This window comes from Eumetopias jubatus, unplaced genomic scaffold (genome assembly GCF_037043125.1).
Source record: "Eumetopias jubatus isolate StellerSeaLion01/CBP00866 unplaced genomic scaffold, mEumJub1_p1.0 scaffold_6, whole genome shotgun sequence".
Taxonomy (NCBI): domain Eukaryota; kingdom Metazoa; phylum Chordata; class Mammalia; order Carnivora; family Otariidae; genus Eumetopias; species Eumetopias jubatus.
The window spans coordinates 129,442,449-129,458,253 of record NW_028274812.1 but is presented as its reverse complement, the minus strand read 5'-3'; positions in this window follow the sequence as shown (position 1 = coordinate 129,458,253).

The following is a 15,805-nucleotide window of genomic DNA, read 5'->3' as shown; positions in this document are numbered from 1 at the left end:
GATCTGTCGGTTGGATGACATGTGAATGCGCTGTCCACCCTGGCACATATTTGAGAGGGAAAGGGGTTCTCGTGATGATTACACCTGGTCCCCAGGTGCAAACGGGGATTGTCCAGGGCAAGTGAAGACATATTAGCAGATTTGCAGCGTCTATGCACTCCTTCCTCGTTGAAACATTTCCACTCTTGCCCTTCAGGGCAATGGGTATCAGCTGTCCTCCTACTGTGCTGGCAGCTCCCCGTCAGTCTTTTTTTCAGGATCCTCCTCATCTGCCGGTCTTCTCAACAGTGAGGGGTCCCAGGGCTCAGCCCTTGAACCTCTTCTCTTGTCTAGACTCTCTTGCACAGGGATGCCATCCTGTCTCATGACCTTAAATTTCATCTACATGCTAATGACCCTCAAATTCCTATCTGGCCCCATCTCTCCCCTGAACTCGAATATCCAACTGCCTACTTCGTGTCTCTACAGGCATCTCCAACTTCACATGTTCAGTTTTGAATGACTATTTCCCCCCAAACCTGTTTCCCATCAAAGTGAATGACATCTTGATCCTCCTGGTTCCTTGAGCTACAAACCTCCACGTCATCCTTAACTCCTGTCTTTGTCACACAACCCTCATCGGTTCAAGCAGCAAATCCTACTGGCATTTACATAAAAAAATGTGACTCACCAGCTGGGATGCCCGTAACCGTGCCCTAAACCGGTCACCTCACTTCCACGCTGCCCTCCTCCTGTTCCTCAACACAGTTCTCCGCACGATGCTGCGGAAACCCTCCAGTGACGTCCCTTCTCATTCATAAAAGCCAGCCTTCCTTCTCCCTCTGAACTGCCTGACTCTGGCTGTCACTCTCTGACCGCCTCTGCTGAGACTCTCCCCTTCAGCCCTTCCGCTCCAAGTCCCCTGCTGTGGCCATGCCCTCTGCTGGGATGCTCTTCCTTCAAATAGTCACTTCTGTTACTCCCTCGCTGCCCTGACATCTTTACTCAAACACCACCTCCCCCGTGCACCCTTCTTAAAACGTCAGTCCCATCTGATCCCTAACACTTCACATCCCCCTTCCCTGCCTTCTGTTTGCTCCTTGCCACTTACCCCGGACTAACAGTCTGTATCTCCCTGATCTGGAAGTTCTTTGAAGGCAGGGGTTTTTGTCTATTTTAGCCATTGCTGACTCCCCAGCACCTAGAAATGTGCCTGACACAAACTACACACCGATATGTGTTTGAGTGAATTTTCCTGCAGCTGGGTACCCAACATAGAGGAAGACATGCAGCTGTTACAGCAAGTCAAGGAAACCAGACATTTATCTTTGCACGTGAAATACTACCTAACCTTAATAAAGCTGTTCACGAAGACTTCTGCAAAGCATTAATGGCACAAGATATACCACAAGTAAAAAGCAGTCTGTGAGCAAATAAGTTAGGGAAACACTGCATCGGATACTGTTGGGGATTCACAGGATGTGTTTACATATTCAGATCGCTGAGAAATCCTTTGGTGAGCACACTTGTATCTTCTCATTTCTTCCCCATTCTCACTTCGTCTGGCCATTCTTCCACTCTTCCCGGCTTCTTGGCACACCTTCTCTGGGTTTGTAGTCACATCCCCAAATTTGAATGAGAGTGCAGGGCGCTCGGTCCTAATGTAGGGAGACCTCTGTTGGAAGCTAGCTTAGTGAAGAAGCCGGTGTCATGCAGAAGCCATTCCTGCAAGGGTGGTGGCAGGGTGGCAGCTGCAGAGGTTGAATCCAGTGTCCTGAACCCAGGGTGGGACAAGCAGAGTGTGCACCCAGAGGTGGTAGCAGGGGCGGCTCCATCTGAGCAGTACTGTGGTGTGATCTGGGCATTGTTCCTGGTTGTTTGTTGAAACCCAGTGTTCTGCAAACATGGTGGGCTCAGAAGGTCAGAAGCCTTTTCTTTCTTTCTTTCTTTTTTTTTTTAAGATTTTATTTATTTGAGAGAGAGTGAGAGAGAGAATGCGAGTGGGGGAGGAGTAGAAGAGGGGCGAGCAGACTCCATGCTGAGCTCGGAGCCCGATGATGCAGGACTGGATCCCAGGACCCTGAGATCATGACCTGAGCCGAAATCAGGAGTCAGACGCTTAACCCACTGAGCCACCCAGATGCCCCTAGAACCCTTTTCTCAAGAACCCCCCTATTAACTTCCAGGGAATACCAGAATCCCTTTGGTGGTCTGTTCCCCATCTGTATTCTCAGGTTCCACCAGGACCCCCTCCAGGAGCCCAGGGCCAGAGAGCCCAACTGTGCATCATCTAATCCCAGGGCTTCTCAACACTGGGTGTGGGGCCAGGGTATTGGTACTCTTTTCAAGACCCAGCTGATTACAGTATGCAGCTAGAGTCGAGAACCACTAGTTTAGGTAAACCATTTTCGTGGATTCTGACTTTGGAATCGTGTTCTGGGACTCAGGCGGCCTCGAAGAGCTGGTTTCTAAGCACCATGAGTGTAGTATGTCTCCCTGCTCATATGAAACATCGCAGACCATGGCCAAGGCCCCCACGGCCAGCTAGGCCACCCAAGGGAAGAGTAGAGCTGCTGAGAAGACCTCGGTGAGAAGTCCGCTCTCCTGCTCCCAAGCCCAGGTGCTGACGTGCGAGTCTCTGCATCAGCCTGTTGGCCTTGTACCCCGGGAGTCCGCGGGAGAACGTGGGAGAATGGATTGCTGCCACAATCACACCCACCGGATGAGGAGCCGGGAACGTGACTGGTCAGAAGGAGCAGCAGGTGCAAGGACTAAAGGGAGCCACGGTGAAGACCCTGAGCCAGATGCCCGTGGACTTGGACAATAGCACAGTTGTTCCCGCTCAGTGGTCACAAGCCGTTCAAGAACGTTTAGTGTCCCCCCTGGCATGGATCCCACATGGATTGTGATCTGAATCTATTATGTTAACAACGTGTTTCTCCGTGCTCATTGACCGTCCAGGAGGAGGTGGGCCATGTGGCCCAAGGAGGTTATGTGGGCAGCGAGTAAATATCACATCTCCGTTAACCACTTTCAAACACTGAAAATAGCTCTTCTTCTCCAGGTGAGTCCAGCCTGGGACATTGCTTCAGTCTTTAGACTGCTTCTGTAGACATTCCCTGATGCAAGCAGTCCTCTAGCTCTGCCCTGCTCCTCAGCCATCACATTTGAACAGTCACATAGGCTCATTGAGAAAAATGGTTTCTCCTCTTTAGATGCACCTTCCAGAAGAATGTTCTGACCAACAGAACAACAGGATGTAAATGCTTTGAATACCTGCCTAAAAGTAGCATTTTCAGCCCAATAATAACTCAGGATGCACCTGTTAAAGTGGTTCCAATGGTGGCATTTTCATTTCTGTATTAACAGAATGTTCTGTGGGGTCCTCTTCCCAAAGTAATGACACACTGGGGTTTCATTTTACTCTCAGGAGGTGGAAAATGCAAGCTGTAGTTTCCCTCAGCAGCAGCTCCTCCCATTTCAGCTCTTGATTGCACTCACTCGGATGACGACAGCTTTACAAACAAGAGGCTTTGCACACCCCGTGGGCTGCCCATTGGGATGAGGGCACAGCCTTTGAAGGCTAAAGATTTACAGTAAAAGGGCTGTGTAACACCACCATTTGTTCACAGTGGTAATACTTGATACTAGCCTCCATACCTCCAGCCTTCTCTGCTTGGGACAAGGCTGTGATTGTAAGGGTCCTTCCTGAAAGAAGTCCTCATCTGAGAGCCAACAACTCTGACTTTTCATTTAGTCCTTCATGCATTCATTCAACAAACACGTCTAAGCGGCTGCACCGGACATCATGCTCACAACCCGTACCCCGTGAAGCCTACAGGGGAAGCCGGACACTAAGCAAACAGTCACACAAACCAATAATGACTGTTCTGTTCAGGGGAATGGAGAGAAGGGATAGTTATGATGAGAGCATAGCGGAGGTAAGGGCTGAGCCCTGCTGGGGCTCAGCAAAGTCTTCCCTGAGAAAGTTATATTCACTTCCTGGTGTAAAAACTCCATGTTTCCATCCACTCTTAGGCTTCTTTGAGCTGGAAGTCAGCCTGCTCAGAAGTGAGATTCTAAGCTGGGGCACTTGCAACTGCCTCCCTATGAAGTAGCACTTCCGTTCTTTGTGAGGGCTGGGAGCTCAGAGGAAGGGGCCAGTGATGCTGAGCCACTCAGGGGAAGGGGTGCTGGATGGCTTGTGCAGGAAAGGCAAGGGCTGTGATTAGCCCGGAGAAGGGAGAGTCCTTCCAGGCACAGGGAGTAGCCTGATGTATATTTGGAAAAGAGTAAGTCATTTAGTTTTCCTAGAGCCTGGGAGAGAGACCTGGGTGGAAAGATGGGTTCCTTCACCCAACACTTGCTGAATGTCCACCATGTGCCAGGAGTTTGGGTTCTAGGGAGTGGTGACCATGACAGATAGGGCTGTCCTTCACGGGGCTTACTGATGGGCAGGAGAGCCAGTGAACTAACTTAACACATGCATCTGCAACAGAAGGACATCAGATTGTGCAAAGGGCTGTGCGGAAACCATGCTGCACAGTGACGGAGACAATGGGGTGAGCAGAGGGAGGCTGTGCTAGAGGGATGCTCGGGGACGGTATCCCTGAGGAGGCGATGTGGGGGCTGAGAGAGTTGAGGGGGCCACGAGGCCAGTCACAGGCAGGGAGAGGAAACAAGCCTGAGGCACTGTAAGTGGAGGGTGTTAAGAATCATCCAGAAGGGCTGGAGTCTAGGGGAGCAGAGTGCACAGGGGCATGGGAGGAGACCACGTCTTTCCTGAAGGCCCTTGGAAGCCAAGGCAAGGAGTTAGGACCGCATCCTAAGAAAAAAGGAAGCCACCCAAAGGAAGTTAAGTGACAGTGTAATGGTTCAATTCTAGCTGCTGTATGAAAACCAGACTGGAGGGACTCACGGGCGAGTTACATCAGGAGGCTCTCATAGCAGGAGAGTGGAAGAGAGTACGTTGTTGGAGATGTGTTTCAGAAATGGAAGGGACAGAGCCCGCTTGGATGAGGTGGGGGCTGGGGTGGGGCCCAAGACACAGCCATAAGGAAAAGGAAAAGGAAGGTGTGCAGCCTGTGAGCAAAACCCCCGGGAAGCAGCACTTACCAAGTGGAGACACTGAAGGACGAGCAGACAGCTATGGGGAGTCCTGAGTTTGGTTTCGACCATGCTGGTAAGATAAACAAGCGGTGATATCAAATAGATAGCAAGAGCTTGGAGAAAGGCCTCAGCTGGTATATGCACTATGGAGTCATCATCATGGAGGTAATGTCTAAAGCCATGGCTCTGAGTGAGGTCACCTGGGGGTGGGGGGTGAGTGTAGCAAGAGGACAAGTGGGCTGGAGGCTAAGCCCTGAGAAACAAACACCTTGAGGGGTTGAGATGAGGGGCCTGAGGAGTGGCGAGTAAGGTAGGAGGCAAATCAGAGAAGGGGCCACCAGTCTCGATCATGAGTGGATCCAGATGCAGCCGATGTTGCTTGCAGGAAGCCCAGTAAGATGAGGAGAGCCAAGTGTTCCTCTGACTCGCCAATGTGGACACCTTTGGTGACTTTGGTGTCTGGTGGGTGTGGGAGTCATAGTGGCCTCGGCTCAAGAATGAGTGGAACATGAAATGCAGAGAATTCTTTTTTTTAAAGATCTTATTTATTTATTTGAGAGAGAGAGAGCATGAGCCGGGGGAGGGCTAGAGGGAGAAAGACAAGCAGACTCCCTGCTGAGTGGGGAGCCTGAGATCATGACCTGAGCCAAAGTCAGACGCTTAACCAACTGAGCCACCTGGGCGCCCCAAATGCAGATATTTCTTGAAAGATTTTGCTATGAAAGAAAAGTAAGGAATTGAGATAGTAGCTGGGATATTGTGAGGCTAAGGGAGGTTTTTTTATGTTTAAGTTAGGAGATCTAAAGTATTTTGTACATGCATGGAAATGTCTAGGAGAGACAGAGCAGCTCATAATCCATACCAGAGAGAGAGAGAAGATCCTGGAAGGAGCAAAGCCTTTGGAAAGATGAGCTGGGATAATGTCAGTTTCTTCTGGCTGCTCTGAGAAACCACCGTGAACTTAAACAGCACACATTTATTCTCTTGCAGTTCTGGAGGTCAGAAGTCCAAAATGAGTTTCACTGGACCAAAGTTTGTCAGTAGGGCCAAAGATCCCTCTTGGAGCCCTAGGGGAGAAGCCATTTCTTTGCTTTTTTGTTTCTAGAGCTGCATTCCTCCACTCATTGTTGCTTCATCCATCTTCAAAGCCAGCCGTGAAGCATCTTCAAATCTCTCTCTGCTCTGCTTGCCTCCTATACTCCTCGTGTAGTCAAATTTCCTTCTGCCTTTCCCTTATAAAAACACTGTGATTACATTTCAGGCCTACGTAGATATTCCAGAATAATCTCCCCACCTGAAGATCCTTAATCTAATTGCATCTGCGAAGTCTCACTAGTCCTATAGTAACAGTCAGAGGTCCCAGGGATTAGGACCTGGGTATCTGGGCAGGGGAGGGTGTGCATTACTCAGCCAGCCGTGAATGTGCCCTAGAGCACTGTACAGGACGGTCCTTTGCTAGGAGAGGGATACTTCCTTCACTTTTTTTTTTTTTAAGATTGTATTTATTTATTTGACAGAGAGAGCATAAGCCGGGAAGCGGCAGGCAGAGGGAGAAGCAGATTCCTGCTGAGCAGAGTGCCTGATGCGGGGCTCAATGCCAGGACCCTGGGATCATGATCTGAGCCGAAGGCAGACGCTTAACCGACTGAGCCACCCAGGCGTCCTCCTTCACTCTTTTTTTTTTTTGAAAACATTTTTAAATTTTTTATTGTTATGTTAATCACCATACCTTACATCATTAGTTTTTGATGTAGTGTTCCATGATTCATTGTTTGTGCATAACACCCAGTGCTCGATGCAGAACGTGCCCTCCTTAATACCCATCACCAGGCTAACCCATCCCCCCACCCCCCTCCCCTCTAGAACCCTGTTTGTTTTTCAGAGTCCATCGTCTCTCATGGTTCATCTCCCCCTCCGACTTACTCCCCTTCATTCTTCCCCTCCTGCTAGCTTCTTCTTTTTTTTTTCTTAACATGTATTGCATTTTTTGTTTCAGAAGTACAGATCTGTGATTCAACAGTCTTGCACAATTCACAGCGCTCACCATAGCACATACCCTCCCCAATGTCTATCACCCAGCCACCCCATCCCACCCCCCCCACCACTCCAGCAACCCTCAGTTGGTTTCCTGAGATTAAGAATTCCTCATATCAGTGAGGTCATATGATACAGGTCTTTCTCTGATTGACTTATTTCACTCAGCATAACACTGTCTAGTTCCATCCACATCGTTGCAAATGGCAAGATCTCATTCCATTTGATGGCTGCATAATATTCCATTGTATATATATACCACTTCTTCTTTATCCATTTATCTGTCGATGGACATCTTGGCTCTTTCCACAGTTTGGCTATTGTGGACATTGCTGCTATAAACATTGGGGTGCATGTACCCTTTCGGATCCCTACATTTGTATCTTTGGGGTAAATACCCAGTAGTGCAATTGCTGGATCGTATGGTAGCTCTATTTTCAACTTTTTGAGGAACCTCCATACTGTTTTCCAGAGTGGTTGCACCACCTTGCATTCCCACCAACAGTGTAGGAGGGTTCCCCTTTCTCCGCATCCCTGCCAACAACTGTCATTTCCTGACTTGTTAATTTTAGCCATTCTGACTGGTGTGAGGTGGTATCTCATTGAGGTTTTGATTTGGATTTCCCTGATGCCGAGCGATGTTGAGCACTTTTTCATGTGTCTGTTGGCCATTTGGATGTCTTCTTTGAAAAAATGTCTGTTCATGTCTTCTGCCTATTTCTTAATCGGATGATTTGTTCTTTGGGTGTTGAGTTTAGTAAGTTCTTTATAGATTTTGGATACTAGCCCTTTCTCTGATATGTCATTTGCAAATATCTTCTCCCATTCTGTCGGTTGTCCTTTGGTTTTGTGGACTGTTTCTTTTGCTGTGCAAAAGCTTTTTATCTTGATGAAGTCCCAAGAGTTCATTTTTGCCCTTGCTTCCCTTGCCTTTGGCAATGTTTCTAGGAAGAAGTTGCTGTGGCTGAGGTCGAAGAGGTTGCTGCCTGTGTTCTCCTTTAGGATTTTGATGGACTCCTGTCTCACGCTTAGGTCTTTCAACCATCTGGAGTCTATTTTTGTGTGTGGTGTAAGGAAATGGTCCAGTTTCATTCTTCTGCATGTGGCTGTCCAATTTTCCCAACACCATTTGTTGAAGAGACAGTCTTTCTTCCATTGGACATTCTTTCCTGCTTTGTCAAAGATGAGTTGACCATAGAGTTGAGGGTCCATTTCTGGGCTCTCTATTCTGTTCCATTGATCTATGTGTCTGTATTTTTGCCAGTACCATACTGTCTCGATGATGACAGCTTTGTAATAAAGCTGAAAGTCCGAAATTGTGATGCCACCAGCTTTGCTTTTCTTTTTCAACATTCCTCTGGCTATTCAGGGTCTTTTCTGGTTCCACACAAATTTTAGGATTATTTGGTCCATTTCTTTGAAAAAAGTGGGTGGTATTTTGATGCGGATTTCACTGAATGTGTAGATTGCTCTAGGTAGCATTGACATCTTCACAATGTTTGTTCTTCCAATCCATGAGCATGGAACGTTTTTCCATTTCTTTGTGTCTTCCTCAATTTCTTTCATGAGTATTTTATAGTTTTCTGAGTACAGATCCTTTGCCTCTTTGTTTAGATTTATTCCTAGGTATCTTATGGGTTTGGGTGCAATTGTGAATGGGATCGACTCCTTGATTTATCTCTCTTCTGTCTTGTTGCTGGTGTATAGGAATGCCACTGATTTCTGTGCATTGATTTTATATCCTGCTACTTGACTGAATTCCTGTATGAGTTCTAGCAGTTTTGGGGTGGAATCTTTTGGGTTTTCCACATAAAGTATCATATCATCTGCAAACAGTGAGAGTTTGACTTCCTCTTTGCCGATTTGGATGCCTTTGATTTCTTTTCGTTGTCTGATTGCTGTGGCTAGGACTTCTAATAATATGTTGAATAGCAGTCGTGATAGTGGACATCCCTGCCGTGTTCCTGACCTTAGGGGGGAAAGCTCTCAGCCTTTCCCCATTGAGAATGATATTCGCTGTAGGTTTTTCATAGATGGTTTTTATGATATTGAGGTATATACCCTCTATCCCTATACTCTGAAGAGTTTTGATCAAGAAAGGATGCTGTACTTTGTCAAATGCTTTTTCTGCATCTATTGAGAGAATCATATGATTCTTGTTCTTTCTTTTGTTAATGTATTATATCACAGTGATTGATTTGCGGATGTTGAACCAACCTTGCAGCCCAGGGATAAATCCCACTTGGTTGTGGTGAATAATCCTTTTAATGTACTGTTGGATCCTATTGGTTAGTATTTTGGTGAGAATTTTTGCATCCATGCTCATCAAGGATATTGGTCTGTAATTCTCCTTTTTGATGGGGTCTTTGTCTGGTTTTGGGATCAAGGTAATGGTGGCCTCAGAAGAAGAGTTTGGAAGTTTTCCTTCCATTTCTATTTTTTGGAACAGTTTCAGAAGACTAGGTATTAATTTTTCTTTAAATGTTTAGTAGAATTCCCCTGGGAAGCCATCTGGCCCTGGGCTTTTGTTTCTTGGGAGATTTTTGATGACTGCTTCAATTTCCTTAGTGGTTATAGGTCTGTTCAGGTTTTCTATTTCTTCCTGGTTCAATTTTGGTAGTTGATACATCTCTAGGAATGCACCCATTTCTTCCAGGTTATCTAATTTGCTGGCATAGAGTTGCTCATAATATGTTCTTACAATTGTTTGTGTTCCTTTGGTGTTGGTTGTGATCTCTCCTCTTTCATTCATGATTTTGTGGATTTGGGTCATTTCTCTTTTCTTTTGGATAAGTCTGGCCAGAGGTTTATCAATCGTGTTAATTCTTTCAAAGAACCAGCTCCTAGTTTCATGGATCTGTTCTACTGTTCTTTTGGTTTCTAGTTCATTGATTTCTGCTCTGATCTTTCTTATTTCTCTTCTCCTGCTGGGTTCAGGCTTTATTTGCCCTTCTTTCTCCAGCTCCTTTAGGTGTAGGGTTAGGTTGTGTATTTGAAACCTTTCTTGTTTCTTGAGAAAGGCTTGTATTGCTATATACTTTCCTTTCAGGACTGCCTTTGCTGCATCCCAAAGATTTTGAACAGTTGTGTTTTCATTTTCATTGGTTTCCATGAATTTTTTTAAATTCTTCTTTAATTTCCTGGTTGACCCACTCATTCTTTAGTAGGATACTCTTTAGCCTCCATGTATTTGAGTTCTTTCTGACTTTCCTCTTGTGATTGAGTTCTCGTTTCAAAGCATTGTGGTCTGAAAATATGCAGGGAATAATCCCAAACTTTTGGTACCGGTTGAGACCTGATTTGTGACCTAGGATGATATCTATTCTGGAGAATGTTCCATGGGCACTAGAGAAGAATGTGTATTCCGTTGCTTTGGGATGGAATGTTCTGAATATGTCTGTGAAGTCCATTTGGTCCAGTGTGTCATTTAAAGTCTTTATTTCCTTGTTGATCTTTTGCTTAGATGGTCTATCCATTTCAGTGAGGGGGGTGTTAAATTCCCCCACTATTATTGTATTGTTGTCAACGTGTTTCTTTGCTTTTGTTATTAATTGCCTTATATAATTGGCTGCTCCCATGTTAGGGGCATAGATACTTACAATTGTTAGATCTTCTTGTTGGATAGACCCTTTAAGTGGGATATAGTGTCCTTCTTCATCTCTTATTACAGTCTTTGGTTTAAAATCTAATTTGTCTGATATAAGGATTTCCATTCCAACTTTCTTTTGGTGTCCATTAGCATGGTAAATGATTTTTCACCGCCTCGCTTTCAATCTGGGGTGTCTTTGGGTCTAAAATGAGTCTCTTGCAGACAGCATATTGATGGGTCTTGTTTTTTTAATCCAATCTGATAGCCTGTGTCTTTTGATTGGGGCATTTAGCCCATTTAAATTCAGGGTAACTATTGAAAGATATGAATTTAGTGCCATTTATTGGCTGTAAGGTGACTGTTACCGTATATTGTCTGTGTTCCTTTCTGGTCTATGTTGCTTTTAGGCTCTCTTTGCTTAGAGGAGCCCTTTCAATATTTCTTGTAGGGCTGGTTTCGTGTTTGCAAATTCCTTTAGTTTTTGTTTGTCCTGGAAGCTTATATCTCCTTCCATTTTCAATGACAGCCTAGCTGGATATAGTATTCTTGGCTGCATATTTTTCTCATTTAGTGCTCTGAGGATGTCATGCCAGTCCTTTCTGGCCTGCCAGGTCTCTGTGGATAGGTCTGTTGCCAATCTAATATTTCTACCATTGTAGGTTACATATCTCTTCTCCGGAGCTACTTCCAGGATTTTCTCTTTGTCTCTGAGACTCGTAAGTTTTACTAATAGATGTCGAGGTGTTGACCTATTTTTATTGATTTTGAGAGGGATTCTCTGTGCCTCCTGGATTTTGATGCCTGTTTCCTTCCCCAAATTAGGGAAGTTTTCTGCTATAATTTGCTCCAATATACCTTCTGCCCTCTCTCTCTTTCTTCTTCTTCTTCTGGGATCCCAATTATTCTAATGTTGTTTCATCTTATCGTATCGCTTATCTCTAGAATTCTGCCCTGTGATCCAGTAGTTGTTTATTTCTCTTTTTCTCAGCCTCTTTATTTTCCATCATGTGGTCTTCTATATCACTGATTCTCTCTTCTGCCTCACTTATCCTAGCAGTTAGCGCCCCCATTTTTTATTGTACCTCATTAATAGCCTTTTTTATTTCGCCTTGGTTAGATTTTAGTTCTTTTCTTTCTCTAGAAAGGGTTTCTCTAATAACTTCCATGCTTTTTTTCAAGCCCAGCTCGTATCTTTAAAATCATGATTCTGAACTCTAGGTCTGACATTGTACTGAGTATTGAGTAGGTCCCTGGCAGTCAGTATGACCTCTTGTTCTTTTTGTTGAGGTGATTTTTTTCCATCTTGTCATTTTGTCCAGACGAGAATAGATGAATTAGAGAACAAAATTCTAACAGGGTAACAATGTCTCCAGAAAATATACTCTAAACAAATCAGAAAAGACCTGAAACCGGGGGGAAAGAAAGGGAAAGAAAGAAAAAGAACAAGAACAAGAGAAAAACAAAAACAGAACAAAACAAAAAAAACAGAATATGCTCAAATATGATCAAATATGATCAGGCTGGTGCATAGATCAGTGCCATACACTAGATTTTGGGTGTATTTTGGTCTGTTAGAAGAAAGTGCCTCCCAAAATTTTAAAGAAAGAAAAATATATGTACAACAATAAGGGTTGATATGATGAAGGGATGGAATATGACTGTAAAGATGAAAATTATAAAAAATTTTATAAAAGGAATTGATAAGATGTTTGAAAAAAGAAAGAAGAAGATTTAAAAAAAAGAAAAAAAAAACAGGGAGAGAATATGATCAGGCAGGAGACTAGAACAAAGCCATACACTAGAGATTTAGGGCATAATTTGATCTGTTAAAAGAAACTGTATCTCAAAGTTTTTAAGAGAGAACAACTTACATATATATGCCCAAAATAAGGGTAACTACTATGAAGGGGTAGAATATGACTCTAAAAATGAAAAATAAAAATGTTTTTTAAAAAAGGGATTGATAAAATGTTGGTTGAAAAAGGGAAAAAAATTTTAAAAAAGTTAAAAAAATTAACTTTGAAAGACTAAAGAATCATGGTAAAAAAAGCCATGAATTCTATGTGCAGTATTCCCCTCGCGCTGGAGTTCTCCCGTTCTCCTTGATCGGTAAACTTGGTCTTGGCTGGCTGTTCGTGCTGATCTTCTGGGGAAGGGGCCTGTTGCCATGGTTCCCAAATGTCTTTGCAGGAGGCGGAATTGCCTCGCCCTTGTCGGTCTGGGCTAAGTAATCAGCTCGGGTTTGCTCTCCGGACCTTTTGTTCCCTGCAAGCTTTCGGTACAGCTTTGGAGGAGGAGAGTGAAAATGGTGGCTTCCCAATCTCCACCCCAGAGGAGCCATGAACTCGGGGCCCCGCTCCTCAGTGCGCCCCCAGAGAAAAGCAGTCAGTCACTCCCATGTCCCCGGTCTCCGGCTGCACTCCGTGCTCACCCGGCCTGTGACCAAGCGTTTCTATCTCTGGCACCCGACCCCGTGTGGAGTCTCCAAACCCAGCAGATCCCTGTGGTGCACTCCCGCGCCACTCCTCCTGGGGGAGGAAGGGGAGTCTCCCCGGATCTGCCCTTGTTGGGTCCCTGCTGGAGGAGCAGTGGCCCGACTGGGCCGCGGATCACAGTTTATGGCAACCCTGAGCTGAGAGCCCACGCCTCGGCTCTGTCCCTGCAGCCGGCTTCCCCGCTCCGATACCTGGGAGCTCTGCCGCACTCAGGCACCCCCGGTCTTTCTGTGACCCCGAGGGTCCTGAGACTACACTGTCCCGCGAGGGTGCCACCCCCACTTAGCCACTGGAGTGACGTCCCTCAGCAGAGCTGACTTCTAAAAGTTCCGATTTTGTGCTCCGCGGCTCTAGCACTTGCCAGAAGTGGCCGACGGAGGCCCCCTCCCCCGCCGTCTATCCTCCCGAATATCGCCTCGGATTCACTTCTCCGCACATCCTACCTTCCAGAAAGTGGTCGCCTTTCTGTTCAGAGAGTTGTTGCTATTCTTTTCTCCGATCTCCTGTTGAGTTCGTAGGTGTTCAGAATGGTTTGATCCCTATCCAGCTGAATTCCTGGGACCAGACGAAATCCAGGTCTCCTACTCCTCTGCCATCTTGCTCCCGATCTCTCCCTCCTTCACTCTTTTAACCAGAAGGAAGGAGAAAGGTCTCATGCAGGTTTGTGTAGATTTGGTGGTGCAAATATGAAAGAGTGCTTTTGGCTTCAGTTTCCTGAGAGCAGTATGAGGTCAAATTCAACAGAGAGGGTGAAGAGGGGAGTGGAGGGCGTTGTTGGTAGAGCTATGGAAGCATGGCACAGAGTGGGAAACCAAACTGTCTCTCAGGCCTTGCCGGTATCACTGCAAGAGAACATGGCAAGGCATCAAGTAAGAATACATGGGATACAATTTGGTCAGGGGGCAAGGAGCACACAGCAATCTGGATTGTAGTGAGCAGATGGGATCAGGAGCTCAGAGGTCATGATGAGGGGACACTGAACAAGTGGACTCTAAGTACAAGAGGTGTTGGGCAGAGTGGGACGCCTTTAATTCAGATTTTGGAGACAGTGCAGTTTCAGATTATAACAAGTTCAAGGGTTTCCCTTTGGGAAGGAGTCACTGAGGGACAGAGAGGTGGGCCATCCACCTGGATGCTGAAGACACCAGGAATGAAGACACAAAAGGGGTGGCCAGGAATACTGTGAGCCAGGAACCAAATCTTCAGTGAATGGGGGAGAGGGCGGGGGGAGCCACCTGGTAGAAGTTAGATGACAGAAGTGGGTGGGTGATTAGGATCAGAAGAGCAGTGGGTATCATACCCAACCGCATCGCTTGAATGGCAGCTAGGCGTTTTGCAGGAGGAATGGGGAGAGATGGTTTGGAAGGAGCAATGGGGAGCAAGGAAGCCACCTGCCCTATTTCCTGGCTCTGAGGGATTTCCTGGCTCTGAAAGAATAAGAGGCTCCTGTGTTGGGAGGTCTCCTGTGTTTCTGTTTGTATTAATTAAGGTAAGGAAAGACATGTGTGCTAATCTGGTGTTGGACTCTCTTGGTAGCACAGGTGAAGAGCTTGGGGGCGGGGGGTGGGGGTAGGGGCGCCTGGGTGGCTCAGTCATGAAGCATCTGCCTTTGGCTCAGGTCATGATCCCGGGGTCCTGGGATCGAGCCCCGCATCCGGCTCCCTGATCCGCGGGAAGCCTGCTTCTCCCTCTCCCACTCCCGCTGCTTGTGTTCCCTCTCTCTCTGTGTCTCTGTCTGTCAAATAAATAAATGAAATCTTAAAAAAAAAAAAGACTTGGGGAGCATGGCGATAAAAGTCTGGCAACAACAGATTATTGGAGAGGATCCCTGGACTTCTAGTGGTGAGCTAGTTTCACAGGACACAAAGCACATGGAAGCTCCTCATGGAGGGCCCTGAGTGGTTTTACCATGCATGTGGGGAGCAGGGAGGATATTGAGCAGCAAATTATCATGGCCAAAGGCAAGCTTTAGGAAAATTAAATGTCCAGGTATGTGAACAAAGGAGGCCCTTAGGAAACTACTGCAGTAGGCCAGGATTAAGGTCTAGTCAGAGTAGGAATACTCGGAATGGTGGAAGGAAATGATCATTGCAAGAAAGGTGGTTGGTTTGAACTACAGATAAAGGAAATGAGGGAGCAAGTGAAAGGTGAGCCCCATTTTTCAAGCTTAAGTGGTTGGGAGAAAGGTTTTGAAGGGAAATTGACGGTTTGGTATTTGGCAAACCGCGGTTAAAGATTTAGTAGTTGCTGACCCCAAGAGTGGAGCGGGGTAATGACAGGTGAGTCAGGGGGAGCTTCCGCTGCTGTCAGGTCAAGTCTAACTGCCTGGAGTTTTCCAGATTGAGGATAATCAAGGACCAAGCGGGATCCCAGGAAGCAAGCCACTGATTTATCTGTGAGCCAGGAACCAAATCTTCAGTGAATGGGGGAGAGGGCAGGGGGAGCCACCTGGTAGAAGCAAGCTCCCTAATTTACCTTCAGATCCCCAGGGCAGAGACTGAAACTCAATCACCATATGCAGTAAGGCACATGTGCAGGTGTGAACGGTGAGGTGCCCAAGCCCAGGGGCTACCTCTCAGTCAGTCATTCCACAAGCCGG